This window comes from Zingiber officinale, chromosome 6A, assembly GCF_018446385.1.
Source record: "Zingiber officinale cultivar Zhangliang chromosome 6A, Zo_v1.1, whole genome shotgun sequence".
Taxonomy (NCBI): domain Eukaryota; kingdom Viridiplantae; phylum Streptophyta; class Magnoliopsida; order Zingiberales; family Zingiberaceae; genus Zingiber; species Zingiber officinale.
Window position 1 is genome coordinate 51,509,792 of NC_055997.1, and position 20,022 is coordinate 51,529,813.

Consider the following 20,022-nt stretch of genomic DNA (forward strand, 5'->3'; position numbering starts at 1 on the left):
CTTAAAACCTTTTTTTCTTACTTGAATTTTTTATAAAAATTATTTGAAATTCAGAGTTTTATAAAAGTTACCCTTAGACTTTTTTTACCCCATTTTTTATGTGATCAAAGGGGGAGAAGGGAGAATTAAGTCTAGAGGGAGGTAGCTTAAACTTTTTTTTTTTTTTACTTTTTGCACTTTATTGTAAAATTTATTGTTCTAAATTTATAGTTTTTTACCCTATCTTAACTTGGGTTGCTCACATTAAAAAGAGAGAGATTGTTGGTACCCTAAGGTTGTTTTGATGTGATCAAACAAGTTAAGTTAGGTCCTGTTGTGTTTAACTTTGTGTCTAAGTGTGTAGGAGCTTAGTAGTACAAGAAGTCGAGCAAAAGATGCAGCTAGCGAGAAGGATGGCACGGGTAAGAGCCGACAGGCTCGGTGCGTCTGAAGGACAAGGTGCTGCGGAAGAGTACGTGGACGGACGAGAAGGAGGCATGCGACGTTTTTGAGGGACGAGAAGCCGGAGCGGAAGGTTGCTCGAGAAGGCCAGAAGTTGGGTTCGGGTGAGCCCTATTCTGGATGGCCGAAATCACCCAAGCGAGCAGAGCCAGAGCGAAAGGCCCGGACCGAGGCGAGCAGCACCGGAGTAGAGGTCCGGACTAAAAAAGTCAACCCTGTTGACTTATGGGTCCGGGTGCTTGGAATCTGATTTTTATCATGTTCATTGTGGACATTGACTGACGCATCGGGGATAGAATTTTATCCCACTCTAGGCGCCTGGAACCCTTCCAGGCACCCCGACCAAGACTATAAATACAGCCTTGGTCCAGAAGCTTTAGAGAATAAGCATTCTTGCAAACAACACTTATACATGCTTTAGTTTCCATTTTAGCTTTTTATTTTCTGTGCTTCATTGCTATAATGAGGCTTCTCAGCCTGAAGGAGATCTTTAGTGTGTATTCACTTCCTTGGATTAACAACCTCCCCGGTTGTAATCAAGTAAATCCTCCGAGCCTCAGTCTTTCAGCTTATTTCTTATTTTATTTAATGCAAGTGTTCCTTTAAGTCCGAGAAGGGTTTGTTTGTTTTGATTTTTTGCAGGGATATTCAACCTTGTTAGAGTGTATACTAAAAGCCTAGCTTTTGTAAATATTTATTTTTGAAATAAAAGAATCACATTGGTCAAATGTCTATATTTATTTATTGAATATAGCTGTTCAATTAATTTATAAAGTAGATAACATGGTGTGTGGTGTCACACACAGAAGATCATGTTATCAACTCTTTATAAATTATAAACAGTTGCTCACGACTAAGATGGAAAGGAACAAACCATTAGTATAGTCGTAGTGTAATCAGGTATTAGTTTATCTTGACTAATAAATTACACTAGTACACTCTAAGTGTATTGAGTAGGACCATTTTAGGTAAATTCTTTTTATACTGACTTAATAAAAAACCTAGACCTTAGTTATTATAGAAGTATGTACTCTTAATCCTAATATAATAACAAGCATATATATTTAGTATCTATTTCTTTAACTTATCAAAGGGTGAGATTTAGCTTGATAAATCAATAGACCTGATAAGTTGGGGAATGATACTACTTATAGTGTGTGTTATTGATTATAGAAGGAAACTGTGTCCTAGTAATCTAGGTTGAGAATGTCCCCAAGAGGAGCTCATAAAGATTGTCATGTTAAACCCTGCAGGTGGACTTAGTCTGACATGACAATGAAGTTGAGTGGTAATACTCTTAGAGCTAGATATTAATTAAGTGAATTGTCAGTAACTTACTTAATTAGTGGGCATTCGTTATCTTAAATATAGGGAGACTAACACACTCATGATAAGAAGGAGCCCATAAATGTAATTTGGGATTGGTGCGGTAGTGCAACAATAACTCTCTAGTGGAATGAGTTATTATTGATGAACTTGAGTTGTGTGTTCCGGGCGAACACAGGATACTCAAGCTCATCGAAAGGCCAAAACCAATTTCTCCTCTCGGTCCCTGTCGTAGTCTCATTAGTTCCTTATAAACCACTCATTAAAAGCCTTTCTTGGTGTCCAAGAATGGAGGCTGGCCCATTACTTGGTAACCAAGCAATGGCCGACCACCATCTCCTTAAGAGGGTCGACCCTCTTGCTTGGTGACCAAGCAAGTAGGTGTCGGCCAAAATAAATTCAAATAGGAGGGGTGTTTTGAATTTTTAAAATCTTCTCTTTGTAGAAAACTATAAGTTTTAAAAGAGAGATTTTGGGGAGATGATTAGATCGATGATGAGTTATTCAGAATTACCAAATTCATTTTGGGGAAATGCTCTGGAAACGGCATCGCACATTTTGAATTTAGTACCTTCTAAATTAGTATCCTCTACTCCCACAAAATTGTGGAATGGGCGAAAGCCCAGTCTAAGACATATTCGGATTTGGGGTAGTCCAACACATGTGCTAAATCCAGATGCTGATAAGTTAAAATCTCGTACAGAAGTGCGCGTGTTTGTGGGTTATCCTAGAGGAATGAAAGGTGGTTTATTTTATAGTCCTAAAGACCAGAAGGTCATTGTTAGCACCAATGCCTAGTTTTTAGAAGAAGACTATATAATGGACCACAAGCCCAAAAGTAAAATTGTTCTAGAAGAAATGAGAGAGGACACATCTACTTCAGTACCAACAGTACAAGATGAAGTACCACAAGAGACTGCAACACATGTCACACATGATACACAACCACAGATAGTGCCTCGTCGTAGTGGGAGGGTTGTGAGGCAACCTGAGAGATTCATGTTTTTAGGAAAGTCTTTGGACTTGATCCCGGGTAAACATGAACCTGATCCCCGGACATATGATGAAGCACTCCAAGATATAGATGCAATATCTTGGCAAAAAGCAATGAATTCTGAAATAGAGTCTATGTGTTCTAATAAGGTCTGGGAGCTTGTAGAACCACCTGATGGTGTAAAAGCCGTTGGATGCAAGTGGATCTACAAAAGGAAAAGAGGGCCAGACGGGAAGGTAGAAACCTTCAAGGCAAGGCTTGTTGCGAAAGGGTATACTCAGAAAGAGGGAATCGATTATAAGGAGACATTTTCGCCGGAAGCTATGCTAAAGTCTATCTGGATACTCTTATCCATTGCTGCTCATATAGATTATGAGATTTGGAAAATGGATGTCAAGACAGCTTTTCTTAATGGAAGTCTTGAAGAAAACATCCATATGAAGCAACCAGAAGGGTTCATTGAAAAAGGCAAAGAGCATCGAGTGTGCAAGCTCAATCGGTCAATTTATGGACTGAAACAAGCTTTAAAATCTTGGAACATCTGGTTTAATGAAGTAATCCAGTCATATGGATTTATTTAGTGTCCAGATGAGTCTTGTGTATACAAGAAGTGTAACGGAAACGTGATGGTATTTCTTGTACTATACGTAGATGATATTTTTCTAATTGGCAACAATGTCAAGGTATTATCGGGTGTAAGGGTATGATTGTCCAAACAATTTGATATGAAGGACTTAGGAGAATGTGCACACATTCTTGGGATCAAAGTTATAAGAGATCGTAAGAAAAGAATATTGTGCCTATCTCAAGCTTCATATATAGATACAATCCTTGCTCGTTTTAGCATGCAGAACTCCAAGAAAGATTTCTTACCTTTTAGGCATGGAGTAGCCTTATTTAAAGAGATGTCTCCGAAGACATCAAAGGAGATAGAGGATATGAAGGCAGTTCCTTATGCTTCAACTGTAGGAAGCCTTATGTATGCAATGCTATGTATGAGACCTGATATCTATTTTGCCGTGGGCATGGTTAGCAGATATCAGAGTAACCCTGGACAAGGACATTAGACTACTGCAAAGCATATATTGAAGTACTTGAGAAGGACTAGAGATTATATGCTAGTTTATCAAGCAGACGATTTGCTCCCTATGGGTTACACGGATTCAAATTTTCAATCAAATAGGGACAACAGTAAGTCTACATCAGGCTATGTGTTTACTTTAGGAGGTGGAGCCATTGCATGGAGGAGTGTTAAGTAGAAATGCGTTCAGACTCAACCATGGAAGCTAAGTATGTAGCAGCCTCTGAGGCAGCCAAAGAAGTTGTATGGCTCAGGAACTTTCTAATGGACTTAGATGTGATTCCTGATTTGCCCAAAATCATCACAATTTATTGTGATAATAGCGGTGCAGTTGCAAATTCAAAAGAACCATGAGCCCATAATGCGAGTAAACATATAGAGTGCAAGTACCACCTGATACGAGACATCGTCAAGCGAGGAGAAGTTGTCATCACCAAGATTGCATTAACAGATAACCTGGCAGATCCTTTCACTAAGGCCCTTCCGGCGAAAACTTTTAATCGGCATATGGAGGGGATGAGAATCAAATGTATAACAACAGATATGGCAGTTTAGTCTTTTAGTACATGTGGGAGATTGTTAGAGTATATACTAAAAGCCTAGCTTTTGTAACATTTATTTTTGTAAATAAAAGAATCACATTGGTCAAATGTCTATATTTATTTATTTATTGAATATAGTTGTTCAATTAATTTATAAAGTAAATAACATGGTGTGTGGTGTCACACACAGAAGATCATGTTATCATCTCTTTATAAATTATAAACAGTTGCTCACGACTAAGATGGAAAGGAAAAAACCATTAGTATAGTTGTAGTGTAATTAGGTATTAGTTTATCTTGACTAATAAATTACACTAGTACACTCTAAGTGTATTGAGTAGGACCATTTTAGGTAAGTTCTTTTTATACTGACTTAATAAAAGAACTAGACCTTAGTTATTATAGAAGTGTGTACTTTTAATCCTAATATAATAACAAGCATATATATTTAGTATCTATTTCTTTAAATTATCAAAGGGTGAGATTTAGCTTGATAAATCAATAGGCCCGATAAGTTGGGAAATGATATTACTTATGGTGTATGTTGTTGATTATAGAAGGAAACTGTGTCCTAGTAATCTAGGTTGAGAATGTCCCCAAGAGGAGCTCATAAGGATTTCCATGTTAAACCCTGCAAGTGGATTTAGTCCGACATGACAATGAAGTTGAGTGGTACTACTCTTGGAGCTAGATATTAATTAAGTGAGTTGTCAGTAACTTACTTAATTAGTGGCATTCGTTATCTTAAACACAGGGAGACTAACACACTCATGATAAGAAGGAACCCATAAATGTAATTTGGGATTGGTGCGATAGTGCAACAATAACTCTCTAGTAGAATGAGTTATTGTTGATGAACTTGAGTTGTGTGTTCGGGATGAACACGGGATGCTCAAGCTCATCGGAAGGCCAGAACCAATTTCTCCTCTAGGTCCCTGTCGTAGTCTCATTAGTGCCTTATAAACCACTCATTAAAAGCCCTTCTTGGTGTCCAAGAAAGGAGGCTGACCCATTGCTTGGTGACCAAACAATGGCCGGCCACCATCTCCTTAAGAGGGTCGGCCCTCTTGCTTGGTGACCAAGCAAGTAGGGGCCAACCAAAATAAATTCAAATAGGAGGGGTGTTTTGAATTTTTAAAATCTTCTCTTTGTAGAAAACTATAAGTTTTAACCTGTTATGTTTAACCTTGTGTCTAAGTGTGCAGGAGCTTAGGAGTACAAGAAGTCGAGCAAAAGACGCAGCTAGCGAGAAGGATGGCACGGGTAAGAGCCGACGGGCTCGGTGCGTCTGAAGGACAAGGTGCTGCGGAAGAGTACGTGGGTGGACGAGAAGGAGGCATGCGACGTTTCCGTGGGACGAGAAGCCGGAGCGAAAGGTTTCTTGAGATGGTCGGAAGTTGGGTTCGGGTGAGCCCTATTCTGGATGGTCGAAATCACCCAAGCGAGTGGAGCCAGAGCGAAAGGCCCGGACCGAGGCGAGCACCACCGGAGTAGAGGGTCTGGACTAAAAAATTCAACCCTATTGACTTTATGGGTCCGGGCGCTTGGAATATGATTTTTATCATGTTTGATGTGGACATTGACCGACGCATCGGGGATAGAATTCTATCCCACTCCAGGCGCCTGGAACCCTTCCGGGCACCCCAACCAAGACTATAAATACAACCTTGGTCCAGAAGCTTTAGAGAATAAGCATTCCTGCAAACAACACTTGTACATGCTTTAGTTTCCATTTTAGCTTTTTATTTTCTGTGCTTCATTGCTGTAATGAGGCTTCTCCACCTGAAGGAGATCTTTAGTGCACATTCACTTCCTTGGATTAACAACCTCCCCGGTTGTAACCAAGTAAATCCTCTTAGCCTCAGTCTTTCAGTTTATTTCTTATTTTATTTAATGCAAGTGTTCCTTCAAGTCCGAGAAGGGTTTGTTTGTTTTGATTTTATGTAGGGATATTTAACCCCCTTCTAGCCAACCAACGGGTCCCAGCATATTGAACATTGACCATTCTTATAAAAAGAGCTCGAGGTTCGAGGCTCAGCAATGAATCAATTCTCCAATTCACCTCTATGCAAAGCTGTTGTGTTGCTACTCTACGCTTCATCTTTAAGTAGCTACTACTTCAATCAAGTGTCGATCGAGCTTTAGCTTTCATTTACTATTGGTATAATTTTATATTGCTTACATTATATTTAGTTTCAATAAGATAGTAGGTTGTTATTATCTTATATTACTCATGTATAAATTGCTTCTTTCCGAAGGTTTTAGAAAGAAGAATTATAGTGAATTGTCTAACGGTGCGATCAAGGATCGCGGGTCTTAGAGTAGGAGTCGACATAGGCTCCGAACCAAGTAACCACTCGAGTCATTTTTCTTTTTCCATTTTTTGCTGCTTACATTGATTGTTTTATGATACGAAACAAAAAGTTTTTAACATGTGATATTCACACCCCCCCCCACCCCCTTTATCGTATTCTTAGAACCTTCAAAAAAAATAGAGAATATGGTGAGGAAAGAGTATTGAGTGAGATGGGGGAAGAAAAAGGAGAGTTATATGAGAGAATTCAATGGGAAAAGCGATTCTAAGTTTTGATTTTACTACAATAATTGTAAACACCTAATTTATGTTTGGTTTTCTATTCTCAATAGTTATTTATGTAGGTAAACTATTTTATGGTATCCGATGTGAACTTTTGGGACTACACCGGTGATCCTGTCTAAAGGCTATGAGATGGTGCGCTGGCTCTGATGGGTGGTTGGTCGAAGAATAATGAGTTTTTTGAGATCTGAATGAACTCTTCAACAATCCTGCACACAATCAGACGAGCCAATAAAGCGTTAGTAACCTAAGACCAGGGTGGGAATCTTTGGCTAGGCACTCCAACGCTTAAGTCAGTCTCCTCTTTTGAAAGTGAAAGAAAAATAGTAGCTAAATTGCATGAAAGTAGGACTTTATATGCAAATGTTTGTGTGTCTTGTCAGTGGAGAGGATTTTCCTTTTTATATCACCTCACATAACCTCCTTGATCATGAGGTGGTCCCAAGTTTGTTAAAGTTTGTTAGGTGATGGAAGAAAGTGTAACCTGGGTGTTTCATGATAGTTTTGAGGAATCTTTTTTCTATCCATAGATATACCTCTTTTATCGTTTATTCTTAGTACCATTACTGAAATTGTTGAAGGAGAATGCTACTATAACTAACTTATTAATAGGTAACCAATTAATTTTCACTGGAGATTTCATGAGAATATTACCTGACAATTATGACAGGTTGTCAAAATGTTGTCTGTGGTTTGCCTATAGAATACATCTCAGCCTCTCCACAAGGCCGGCAACACTACTTATTATTATATTAATCTTCTCAACCATACATTAAATATTGCAAGAACTTGTTCAAAAGCTAATATAATACCCTTATTATGTCATAAGTTTACTTGAGGAGTCATATAATAAAGTATATATGTTATAACTATATTTTAGGGGTACTATACCTTCAAGTAATTTAAATCCGTCCGACCTTTAATAGGCTAGGCAAATACAAAGAGCCATATGTTCAATCTATCCTTATCCGAACGATAGTGTATGTATAAAGAGTTTTATAAGATGAAATATTATTAAGTACGCCTGCGCTTTTCCCGGTCGGGTGTTCACAGAGAATCTTATGTCTGTTCGGCTTTTCCTTGGTTGATCACGTATCGAGAACTATATATATAAGGTCAAGTATCTCTGGGTCCGTCCGAGCTTTGCCCGGCCGGGTGTTCAAAGATAACCTTATTTTCGTTCAACCTTTACTCGACCGAACGGGTATTGAGAACTCTATAGAATGTTAAGTATCTCTGGGTCTGTCCATACTTTGCACGACCGGGTATTTACAGAGAACCTTATGTTTGTTCAGCTTTTATCCGGCCAAACACGTATTAAGAACTCTATATAAAGTCAAGTATCTCTGGGTCCATTCGTGCTTTGCCCGGTTGGGTGTTCACAGAGACCCTTATGTTCATTCAGCCTTTACCCGACCGAACGCGTATTGATAACTCTATAGAAGGTCAAGTATCTCTCGGTCCGCTCGGGCTTTTCCCGACCAGGTATTCACAGAGAACCTTATGTTCGTTCAGCTTTTACCCGGCTGAATGTGTATTGAGAACTCTATAGAAGGTCAAGTATCTCTGGGTCTGTCCAGGCTTTGCCCATCACAGAGAACCTTATATCCGTTCAGCCTTTACTCGACTGAATGTATGTTAAGAGTTTTATAGGGATAATTACCTTTAGGCCTGCCCAGGGTTTGCCCGGTTGAGCACCCATAGAAAGCCTTACATTTAGTTGAGTTTCACCCAACTGAATTCTTCTAAATCTGACCAACCATTAACTGACCAAGTGTCCTATTTATCTTTTTTTTTATCATAAAACCTTAGAATTCTTATATTCTACCAAGCTTACAACTGGTTGTTCCTATATAAGCGTTCTGCTTTAGAGCTACACGGACGAGATTTAAGGACTCTGAGGTTGGGATATCAACAGAATCGAATACCACTCTATCTCCAGTTTGACTCCTACTTCATCTTGACTTGACCTCCACATCATCTCCTGAACCCACTCACCATTACCCATATCATTAGCCTCCCCACAAGTCTAGTCGAATGAAACGTAGGCGACTAACTAGACCTAAGTCTTATTTTCTTCCGCTCATCTTCTTAGGAAGGTTATATCCCCATTCGTGCTCAGATTCATGTTTTTTACACTTCAAGACTTTCTCAAAAGCTATTTATTGATAACTAAGTATTTTATAAGGAAGAAGTATTATGGATGGGTAGAAAAAAAATTTGGGATGTGAAAAGACGTGACTTGTCACATCTCTCATAAATACTCATTTATGGGTAAACGTCATGTGGCATCACCACTCATTTTCTGTAATATTTTTTGGCATTCTTTGCTTCGTGAACCGCAATGGTGTGCTTTGCCTTGCAAATCAACAACACCCTCTCCCATGTAAATCAACGCTCCTCCTCCTTCTTGTCATTTTAATAGAACGGTTGCCCTTGAATTGTACTAGGTAAAAACCCTAAACAACCATCATTCTTAACACTTTACCCTTCATCTTCCCCAATCTCTTCCTCAAGCGATTTCTTTTCTTTGCAACCCTCAGCATTTCCTCGCTTCTTTACACGTCTCTTTACTGCTTCTTCTTTTCAAGATTCTAGTAAGTAACCCATCCTGTCCTTATTCTTGCATTTTCTCATGATTGAAGAATCATTTTGCCCCTGGTACACTCATACTTGCTTGAATTTTAACAACTCTGATAGAGCCATCCTTCGCCTTCGGTATGAAATCCCTAAAGATTATCGTATTGTCATTCCTGAGCCTAACGCTTATCCTCATTTCCCTCCTACTAATCACATTACTTTCTTTAAGGACTAACTAATGGCTGACCTTCACTTTCCTATTCTCCCCTTCATGTCGGAGGTCAGCCAATACTTCGGCATTCCCCTACAACAATTTGTCCCTAATTCTTTTCATTACATGTACGGGTTATACATGCTGTTGTATCGTTTTGACATTCCCTTTACCCCAACAATCTTTTTCTATTTGCTTACCCTAAGAAATTAGAACCTAGGGTGTTTCTTTTTCAATCCCATCGAAAGATGGTCTCCTTCGAAGAAATGCCTTCTTCTAATAAAGGTTGGAAGTCTCACTTCTTCTTCATGAGAATGCTCGAGCCTACCCCTTGGTCTACCAAATGGAAATCCTCTTTTCTCCCTCTTCCTGATCTGAATAGGCTCAAACGGGATCCTACTTCTCTTACTTATTCCACTAAATTGTCCGATGATCACTTTTTCATTCACAAATGGCTGTATGAGAATCTCCTACATTTGTTTGGCTTAAGCCCCATTCAAAATAGGTTGTCTAGTTCCTTAAGTAAGTTATGACCCCTTAGCCATTATCTTATTGCTAACTAAAGTATTTTTTATTTTATACAATGGATGCTATTTTTGAGGCCCTAGTCGATAAGATGATTGTTTTTGAGGATGAAGAATTTCTTGCTAAAGAGCAAGAACTTTTAGCCGAGCAGGGCTTGCCACAAAGTGTTCCATCTGGTGAATCTTCTGTCAGTTAGGCAACCCCCTCTAGCGCAACAACTACTTCTAGGGAACCACCTTCTGATTTACCTCCCTTACCCGAGAATATTCCCTTGGAGGAGGAGGTAACTACTAAGAAGAAATGAAAAAGGTGAAAACTTACTTTGACCCCCTCTCCTTAGAGGAAAATACCTTCCACACAAGAAGATCCTGGCAAGTGGGACATGGGAGGGCAATCTCCTGAACCCACTCTATCCGCCCTTTATCTGGCCCTTTCCACTCCACAACTTGCTCAAATTCAAGAGACTATTTCTGTACCAAATGATACCTCTGACCCCAGTTTCCTTATGTCTTTCTAGGGAGAATGTCCCTTGCCTACACATGACTCACCCTTTTACATTTCTCCTTACCCTCTGTTCAAGCTTCATTTTCTTCGACATCCATTCCTTCCCATACTCTTTTCATATTCTTAGGAGGTCAGTTAATGAATGCTTGGAAAGAGAAAAGAAAACAACTTGGTGAGCTTACTCCTACAGAACTATCAGACATATTTTCATATGAACAAACTAAGGTAACGTAACTTTAAATTAACCATTTCTTTTCCATTTTGGTTACTACTACAACATCTATTTTGCAGCATTGGGTGATGAGTATGATCGCAGCTCAATAATTGCATGATTTGGCTCAAGCAAATGAGTCATTAAAGTAGCAAATTCTATAGGCATCTTCTACCCATACTTCTGAACGAATACATGAATTGTCTACTCAACTTTAAGAGACTCAGAAATTAGCACAAATCAAACTTGATAAAGCAACTCAGTGGAAAACAACCATAGATAGTATGGAATCTCAACTCAAATCAGAGGCTTTTCTATGATTGGATTTGAAAACCAAGTTAGATGAAGAGAATGTAGAGAGTAGCTACACATGCTTCTATGTTATCCACCAAAATTTTGGATCTAACAGCTAAAGATATCGAACAAGATTCCCTGTGTTCTAGCTTAGCAAAGACCTAGACTACGCTATCTGCCAAAGAGATTGAGCTGACAAACACTGGAGTAAAATTGGATGCCTACAAGGTGTGAGAAGATATATGATTCGAAAAAAGGAAGGAGCAGCTGTTTCTTAAATCTCTTGAATTTAATAATCCTATCGTCATATCCATCACTAAAGTCTTCAAGAATGGAGCTGAAGGGGCCATAGAACAGTTAAAGAAAGGAGGCTACTTAGCATCCCAACCCCCTTCTAATTTTCTTGATCTTAGGATATTACTAAAAATTTATCCCTCCAATCTTTTTCCCAAACTAGTGTAATTTGTTATATTTCTATGTTCTGACTATGCTTTTTAAAGAACATTTTAACATTCTAAATATTAATATTTATATATTTGCTGATAATTATGTTTTTATAGATGAGCTAGCATATAGACAAGAGAGTAAAACTTAATCAATTTTTGCTTAGATTCTATTTATCCTAACACTCATTCAACCCTCAACAACTAATCGGCTAGCCAAGTTCACTTTCATCCGAGCTTGTTAGCCCAAGCTTAAACTTATTCAATTCTCATGACAAGCTGGACTACAACTTATGTTGCCTGCCCAAATAGAAACTTCACAGCTCACTTTCTTATAATTTTAACTTGACCTCGAATTGTATGCTCATTCTTAGTACCCACGCCAATGCTCAGGATAATGGCATATTACCTCAATTATTGATGTAGGCCTCTCATTAGTGACATGTGTGAGTATAATGTCATAAGTGCACCCATTTTTCTATGCCCACCGCCTCATCCAATCATCAAGCAATCCTCAATTAATCCCGTCTTTCGCACTGCTATGATCCAATGATCCCCCTCAATTAGACTTTTTTAAAGAAGCCTTATAAACATTCAACCAAAACCCTAAGTGTTCATCATTTCTCTTAAAACTTTTTGTCCTTCTCCTCTTTGACCTTAGTGATCCTTTCTCTCAAAGATGTCAGAGCATAACGAGTGGTATGCTTAGTGTTCTTCCAATTTCACCCTCCACAAGTCTTACGACCTCCATCTAAACTACAATATTCCTTCCTATATAATCATTCCTACCCCAGAAGAACATCCACACCATCCTCCACTAGAAAACATTGCGGTCTTCAAGGAATAAGTCCTATCGAGTCTCTGTTTTCCTCTACATTCTTTCTTTGTTGATGTTAGTTGATATTTCAACCTTTCCCTATACCAACTTATTCCCCAAGGTGTTGTTATTAGTTTTCTCTTACTCAATGCCCCCTTATCCCCTCATCTATTCCACCATTTTTTTGTCCCCGTCAAATAGAGAATGGTTTGTTCAAATTCTAGGCGCACCCTAAGGTGATTTTATTCAATAGAGTTCCACCACAGGGGGAATGGAGAGATAAATATTTTTTCATACGCCTTCCCTTTCTTCCACCTTATCCTGTAACCTAGCAATAGAGTCTTCCTCCTATCTCCAGATTGGGCAATATCTCCACAAATCCAACTTTTTGTGCCTCTGTGGAGAAACTAAAAGGTGTCAAGTTTAACTTGTCCACATTGAACATAGAAGGCCTATTATTTACTTTTGGACTTACTTTGTTCGACATAGAACTGAGTGCTTCCATTGGTAAGTTTAATCTACTTATAAATAATTGTTTGTCATTTCTTGATCATTTATTATATAAGTTTTTAACCCTTACTTATTTTCATAGCAGAGGCTATTCTCCCATCTTTTTTGTATAGAAATACTCAATTAATGAGGTGGTTCTGACTAAGCTAGGAGAAGATTTATTAAAGGATGTCAACTTAATCAAACTTCTTCCTCCATTAGTCTACTTCCTTCAGCTAAGCCAACATGAGAGCCATCCTCTAGCTCCTCAAAACATGATATTCCTTTCATCGTCAAGCACAAAAAGCTCTGAATAGAGGCTTTGGGTCCAAATTTACCTGCGATACCCATCACCGAGTAAGTTTCCATTACTTTGCTGAGATTTCTTATGATCGAAGTAAAGAGAATGAGTCTTCGAAACATAGTCATTTTCATTTTGCACTTGCTATGATGAGGCCAGGCCTCCTAATTCCTATGTCCCGTGTGATTCCCCTAGTTATTCCTCCTAGCGAGACAACATCATATATCACAACTACTTCACCAACTCTGTTAAAAACCTTAGTCCCTCCTTCAACTAATCCCTGCATGAGGCGGACCCCTTGTAGGAGATCCACCAGCCTGGTGTTTAAAAGACTAGTATCTAAGCAAAGTCTTGAGTTAGCTAGGCCAATGCCATCCTCCCAACCATCTCTTGCTCCATCACAATCACCTGAGCATTCCCTTGCTCCTCCTCTAGGGCCTACAATCTCAACTAGCTCTTCATGTCTCTTTAAGCAATCCTATGGATTACCATCCCAACAAGGACTAGATTCTACCTCTCTTCCACCTTATGAGATACTTAAGCTAAAATGTTCATTGGATGAATCATGGTTACAAGCATAGAGACAAATGCAAAGGAATACAATTTCTGAGCATGCTATTGAACACAATCATAATACCACTGCAGTAAGTTTTTGATTAAGTTTTATTAGCTTATTGGTGCAAAGTATAATTCTATTTTTACTTTATCTAGTTCTATGCTTCAAGTCTACATTTGGGCTAACTAGCTATGGACTTGGAAAGGGCTACCAAAGTTTTAAAAGATAGAGTGGATGAGTTGTAGGTTGCCTCTACTATTCCTAGTGATATAAATATTTCCATTACAAGGAAAAATATAGGCACAAGCTGAGCTGATCACTAGCATGAAGAAAACTCTACAAGACTGTCGCTAATTACTACAATCCCAAGAGACAAATAGGAAAAATTTAGAGCTTTAATTATAGAATAATAAGTCCAAGCTTTAAGTGGAGAGGGCCCTAAAAGAGGAAGCCCTCTCAAATTTAGTTCTCAAGACTACCTTATTAGAAGAACTTGTTGGAGTGTATACTAAAAGCCTAGCTTTTGTAAACATTTATTTGAAATAAAAGAATCACATTGGTCAAAATCTATATTTATTTGTTAAATGTAATTGTTCAATTAATTTATATAAGTAGATAACATGGTGTGTGATGTCACACTCAGAAGATCATGTTGTCGGTTCTTTATAAATTATAAACAGTTGCTCACGACTAAGATGGAAAGGAACAAACCATCGGAATAGTCGTAGTGTAATTAAGTATTAGTTTATCTTGATTAATAAATTACACTGGTATACTCTAAGTGTATTGAGTAGGACCATTTAGGTAAGTTCTTTTTGTAGTGACTTAATAAAATAACTAGACCTTAGTTATTATGGAAGTGTGTGCTCTTAATCCTAATATAATAACAAGCACATATATTTAATATTTATTTCTTTGACTTATCAAAGGATGAGGTTTAGCTCGATAAATCAATATGCCCGATAAGTTGGGAAATGATATTACTTATAGTGTGTGTTGTTGATTATAGAAGGAATCTGTGTCCTAGTTATCTAGGTTGAGAATGTCCCCAAGAGGAGCTCATAAGGATTGCCATGTTAAACCCTGCAGGTGGACTTAGTTCGACATGATAATAAAGTTGAGTGGTACTACTCTTGGAGCTAGATATTAATTAAGTGAGTTGTTTGTAACATACTTAATTAGTGGACATTCATTATCTTAAACACAGGGAGACTAACACACTCATGATAAGAAAGAGCCCATAATGTAATTTGGGATTGGTGCGGTAGTGCGATAATAACTCTCTAGTGGAATGAGTTATTATTGATGAACTTGAGTTGTGTGTTCGGGGCGAGCACAGGATACTCAAGCTCATCGGAAGGTCAAAACCAATTTCTCCTCTAGGTCCCTGTTGTAGCCTCATTATAACCTCAAGTCCATCCAAATGTAAGGCTCTTCTTGGTGTCCAAGAAGGGGGCCGGTCCAATGCTTGGTGACCAAGCAAGGGCCGACCGCATCCTCTTCTATAGGGGCCGACCCTTTGCTTGGTGACCAAGCATGAAGGGGCCGACCACAATAATTCAAAAAGGGAGGGTTGTTTTTGAATTTTTAAAATCTTCTCTTTGTAGAAAACTATACTTTTTAAAAGAGAGATTTTAATTTTAAAAACTTTCCTTATTTGAATTAGGTCACATGTTTTAAAAGAAAGTTTAAAAAATTTTAAAACTTTCCTTATTTGAATTAGGCCACATGTTTTAAAAGAAAGTTTAAAAAATTTTAAAACTTTCCTTTTTTATCCTTCCTCATGGTTTAAGAAAAAAAAAGGAAGATAAGTTTTAAAAATTTAAATTTTCTATCACCATGTTAAAAAAGGAAATTTTATAAGAAAAGTTTTAAATTTTAAAACATGGTTTTAATTTTTAGAACTTTCCTTTTTTAATTCCTACTTTAGGAAAGAGAGCTTGTAAAATTTTATAAGAGTTTTTCTTCTTGTAAAATTTTATAAAAATTTTATTTCCTTCTTCTTATAGGGGTCGACCACCCTTGCTTGGTGCCCAAGCAAGGTGGTCGGCCATATTAAAAATAAAATCATCATCAATTAATTTTGGTGATTGATTCAATCAAGAGAAAAGAAAAGGAAAAATTAAAAGGGAAAAGGAAAAACTAGAGGAAGGTTTTAATTTTTGTAAAAAGGTTTTCCTTATTTGCCTTGGGCAAGTATTATAAAAGAAGGGGTGAGGAGGCTTCATGAGATACAACTCTTATTCTCTTGCTTGGAGACTCTCTTGGTGTGGTCAGCCCTCTCCCTTCTCTTTTCCCTTTTGCTCTCTTCTCCTTGGTGGTGGTGGTGGCCGGATTATAGAAAAAGAGGAAGAAGCTTTTGGGTGGTGTTCATCTTGGAGGATCGTCGCCCACACGACGTCCAAGGCGAAGCTGCTAGAATGTATACTAAAAGCCTAGCTTTTGGTATAAAACATTTATCTAGAAATAAGAATCACATTGGTCAAATGTCTACATTTGTGATAAATGTAGTTGTTCAATTAATTTATATTGTAGATAACATGGTGTGTGGTGTCACACACAGAAGATCATGTTATCAGTACCTTATAAATTATAAACAGTAGTTCACGACCAAAATGGAAAGGAACAAACCATTAGAAGGTCGTAGTGTAATTAGGTATCAGTTTATCTTGACTGTATAATTACACTAGTACACTTAGAGTGTATTGAGTAGGACCATTTGAGGTCGTTTCTTTTATACTGATTTTATAAAGAAACAAAGACCTCGGTTATTATGGAAGTGTGTGCTCTTAATCCTAATATAATAACAAGCACATATATTTGATATTTATTTCTTTAATTTATCAATGGGTGAGATTTAGTTCGATGAATCAATAAGCCCGATAAGTTGGGAAATGATATCACTTATAGTGTGTGTTGTTGATTATAGAAGGAAACTGTGTCCTAGAGATACTAGGTTGATAATGTCCTCAAGAGGAGCTCATAAGGATTGTCATGTTAAACCCTGCAGGTGGACCTAGTCCGACATGATGATAAGGTTGAGTGGTACTACTCTTGGACTAAGATATTAATTAAATGAGTTGTCAGTAACTCACTTAATTAGTGGACATTCGATATCTTAAACACAGGGAGACTAACACACTCATGATAAGAAGGAGCCCAAAATGTAATTTGGGATTGGTGCGGTAGTTCAATAATAGTTCTCTAGTGGAATGAATTATTATTGATAAAATTAAGTTGTGTGTTCGGGGCGAAAACGGGATGCTTAATTTTATCGGGAGACCAAAACCAATTCCTCCTCTCGGTCCCTATCGTAGCCTCATAATTATAGAGTACTATACCCACCTTCTTACCCATCCTATAGGGGCCGGCCAAGCTAGCTTGGAGACCAAGCTAGGGCCGGCCATGGGTATGTTCATGGGTGAATTCATGTGGCCGGCCCTATTAAAATAAAAAGGAATTTTAATTTTAAAATTTTTCTTATGTGGATAATATAATTTAAAAGAGAGTTTAAAAATTTAAATCCTTCCTTTTATAAGATTCTACAAAAGATTAAGAGAAGAGTTAAAATCTCTTTCCTTATTTGTAGATTAAAAGGTTGATTTTAATTTTGGTAAAAACTTTCCTTTTAATTATATTCATGATTTAAAGAAAGTTTAAAATTAAAAATTCTCTTTATTAGTTTCTACAAAAGATTAAGAAAAGATTTAATATCTTTCCTTATTTGTAGATTGAAAGGAGATTTTAATTTTTAGAGATAACTTTCCTTTTTGGAAATTATCCACATGTTTAAAAGAAAGATTTTAATTTATAAAATTTCTTTTTATTAACCAATCATGAAGGGATTAAAATTATTGGAGAAATTTTTATAAATTTCTAGAAACAAATTAGGAAGTTTTAATTTTTGTTTTAATTAAAACTCTCCTTGTTTTGGGGAGAAGAGTGGCCGGCCATTATAATTTGAAAAGAGAAAATTATTTTAATTAAATAAATTTTCCTTTTCAATGGCAAAAGAATTAAGGAAGTTTTTATTAAATTTTCCTTATTTGCCAAGACCAAGGATTATAAAAGAGGGGGTAGAGGAGGCTTCAATGCTAACGACTCTATTCTATTTTTTCTCTCTTTTCTCCTTGGGTGTGGTCGGCCCTTTCTTTCCTCTCCTCTCCTTTGTGTGGCCGAAACCTTCTCATGGTGGAGATAGCTTTGGTGGTCGGATCTAAGAAAGAGAAGAAGGAGAGAAAAGAAGCCTCTTTTCTAGCATCCCTTGGAGCATGGTGGTGGTGGCCGAACCTCTTCATCCTATGAGAAGTTTTGATGGCCGAAACTTGTAAGGAAGAAGAAGGTGCTTGGTGGTTCTCATCTCGGAAGATCGTTGCCCACACAACGTCCGAGGTTAGAAGAGGAATACGGTAGAAGATCAAGAGGTCTTTCTAAAAGGTATAACTAGTAATTTTTCTTTCCGCATCATACTAGTTATTTTTGGAAATAATACTAAATACAAGAGGCATACGATTCTAGAGTTTCGAATTTGTTTTCGATATAGTGTTCTTTTGTTTTTTTTTTCTTGTGATTTGATTGTTCTTTTCGGTTAACCTAAAGTTATTTTAGGAAATTAAATATTAGCTTTCCATAAAAGGTTTTGTCTAGTCGGTGGTGGTTGCTCCCATATCCAAGAAGGCCATGTGCCTCGCCACGTCAGTATTGGGAACCAATTATGGAAATTAATATTTAATGGAATTAATAACTTAAGGTGACTTGGGTCGAACGTGTTAAGTTCCGCAGGAGATCCAAGTCAAAACCTAAAAGAACAAATAGATTAAGTTTTGGATCAAACGTGTTAAGTTTCGCAGGCGATCCAAAATTTAATTTAAAAGAACACATGGTAGCTAGGAAAAGGTTCAGACCTTTGTACAAAATTTTTGTACAGTGGAACCTCTAGGTTTTCCGAGTAGCAACCAACAGAAGCGAGGAATACGGCAGAAGATCTCGAGGTCATTAGCTTACAAAGAGAATGTATAACTAGTAATTTTCTTCCGCATCATATTAGTTATTTTCTTTGTAAGAATTTTAAATACAAGAGACAATTAGATCTAGTTTATCGAATTTATTTTTCAAGTTTGTGTTTTCTTCTTTTTCGAATTTGTGATTCAATTGTTCTTTTTGGTTAACCTAGAATTATTTAAGGAAATTAAATATTAAATTTCCTTAAAAGGCTTTGTCTAGGTGGTGGTGGTTGCTCCCATATCCAAGAAGGTCATGTGCCTCGCCATGCAGTCCTGGAAGCCAATTTGGGAAATTAATATTTAATGGAATTAATAACATAGGTGGATTTGAATCAATAGTGTTAAGTTCTGCTTGCGATTCAAATCTAAACCATTAAGAACAGATAAGTTAAATTTGGAATCAATGATGTTAAGTTCCGTATGTGATTCCTAATTTAACTTCTAAAGAACACAATAGGTTATTTAAGGAAAGGTTCAACACTTGTACAAAAAAAATTTGTACAGTGGAGCAGGTACGTTTTCCAAGGGCTAACTAACAGAACTAAAATCTTCACATACCTCCAGATCTTCTGAGCTATGTCAAGAGTTAGCTTCTAAGGATTTTTTATTGTTGACTAATCAGGAGAAGCTAAGAGCCCAAGATGCACAAATAGCCTCATTACTATCTGAGCTAATCTAGATCAAAACTGAACGGGTTACTCTACAAGCTGAGCGAGATGCTGCTTGTTACGATTTCACAAGTGCACGGATTCGTCATTAGTAATAAAGATTATCGATCCCATGAGGATTGGTTATAAGCACTAGCAATGACTCACTTAGGATTATCTAAACTACCGATGATTGTAAGTTATCTAAAGAAAAGGGGTTTGGAAACGGAAACGAAAACTAGCAAAGAGGAAGTAATAGACTCGGTTTATGAAGAGTCCTAAGAGTTCAGTTTCATAGTGGTGGTGTTGATGTATCACATTCTATCCTTTACTCATTGTCCATCAACATGCATTCACCAAAAACTTAAGTATCTAATCTTAGGTACCAAATAAAGAGGATCCCTCTGAAATCCTATTACGTTTAACCCCTGTTACTAGGGCACCTTGGTAGATCACAAGAA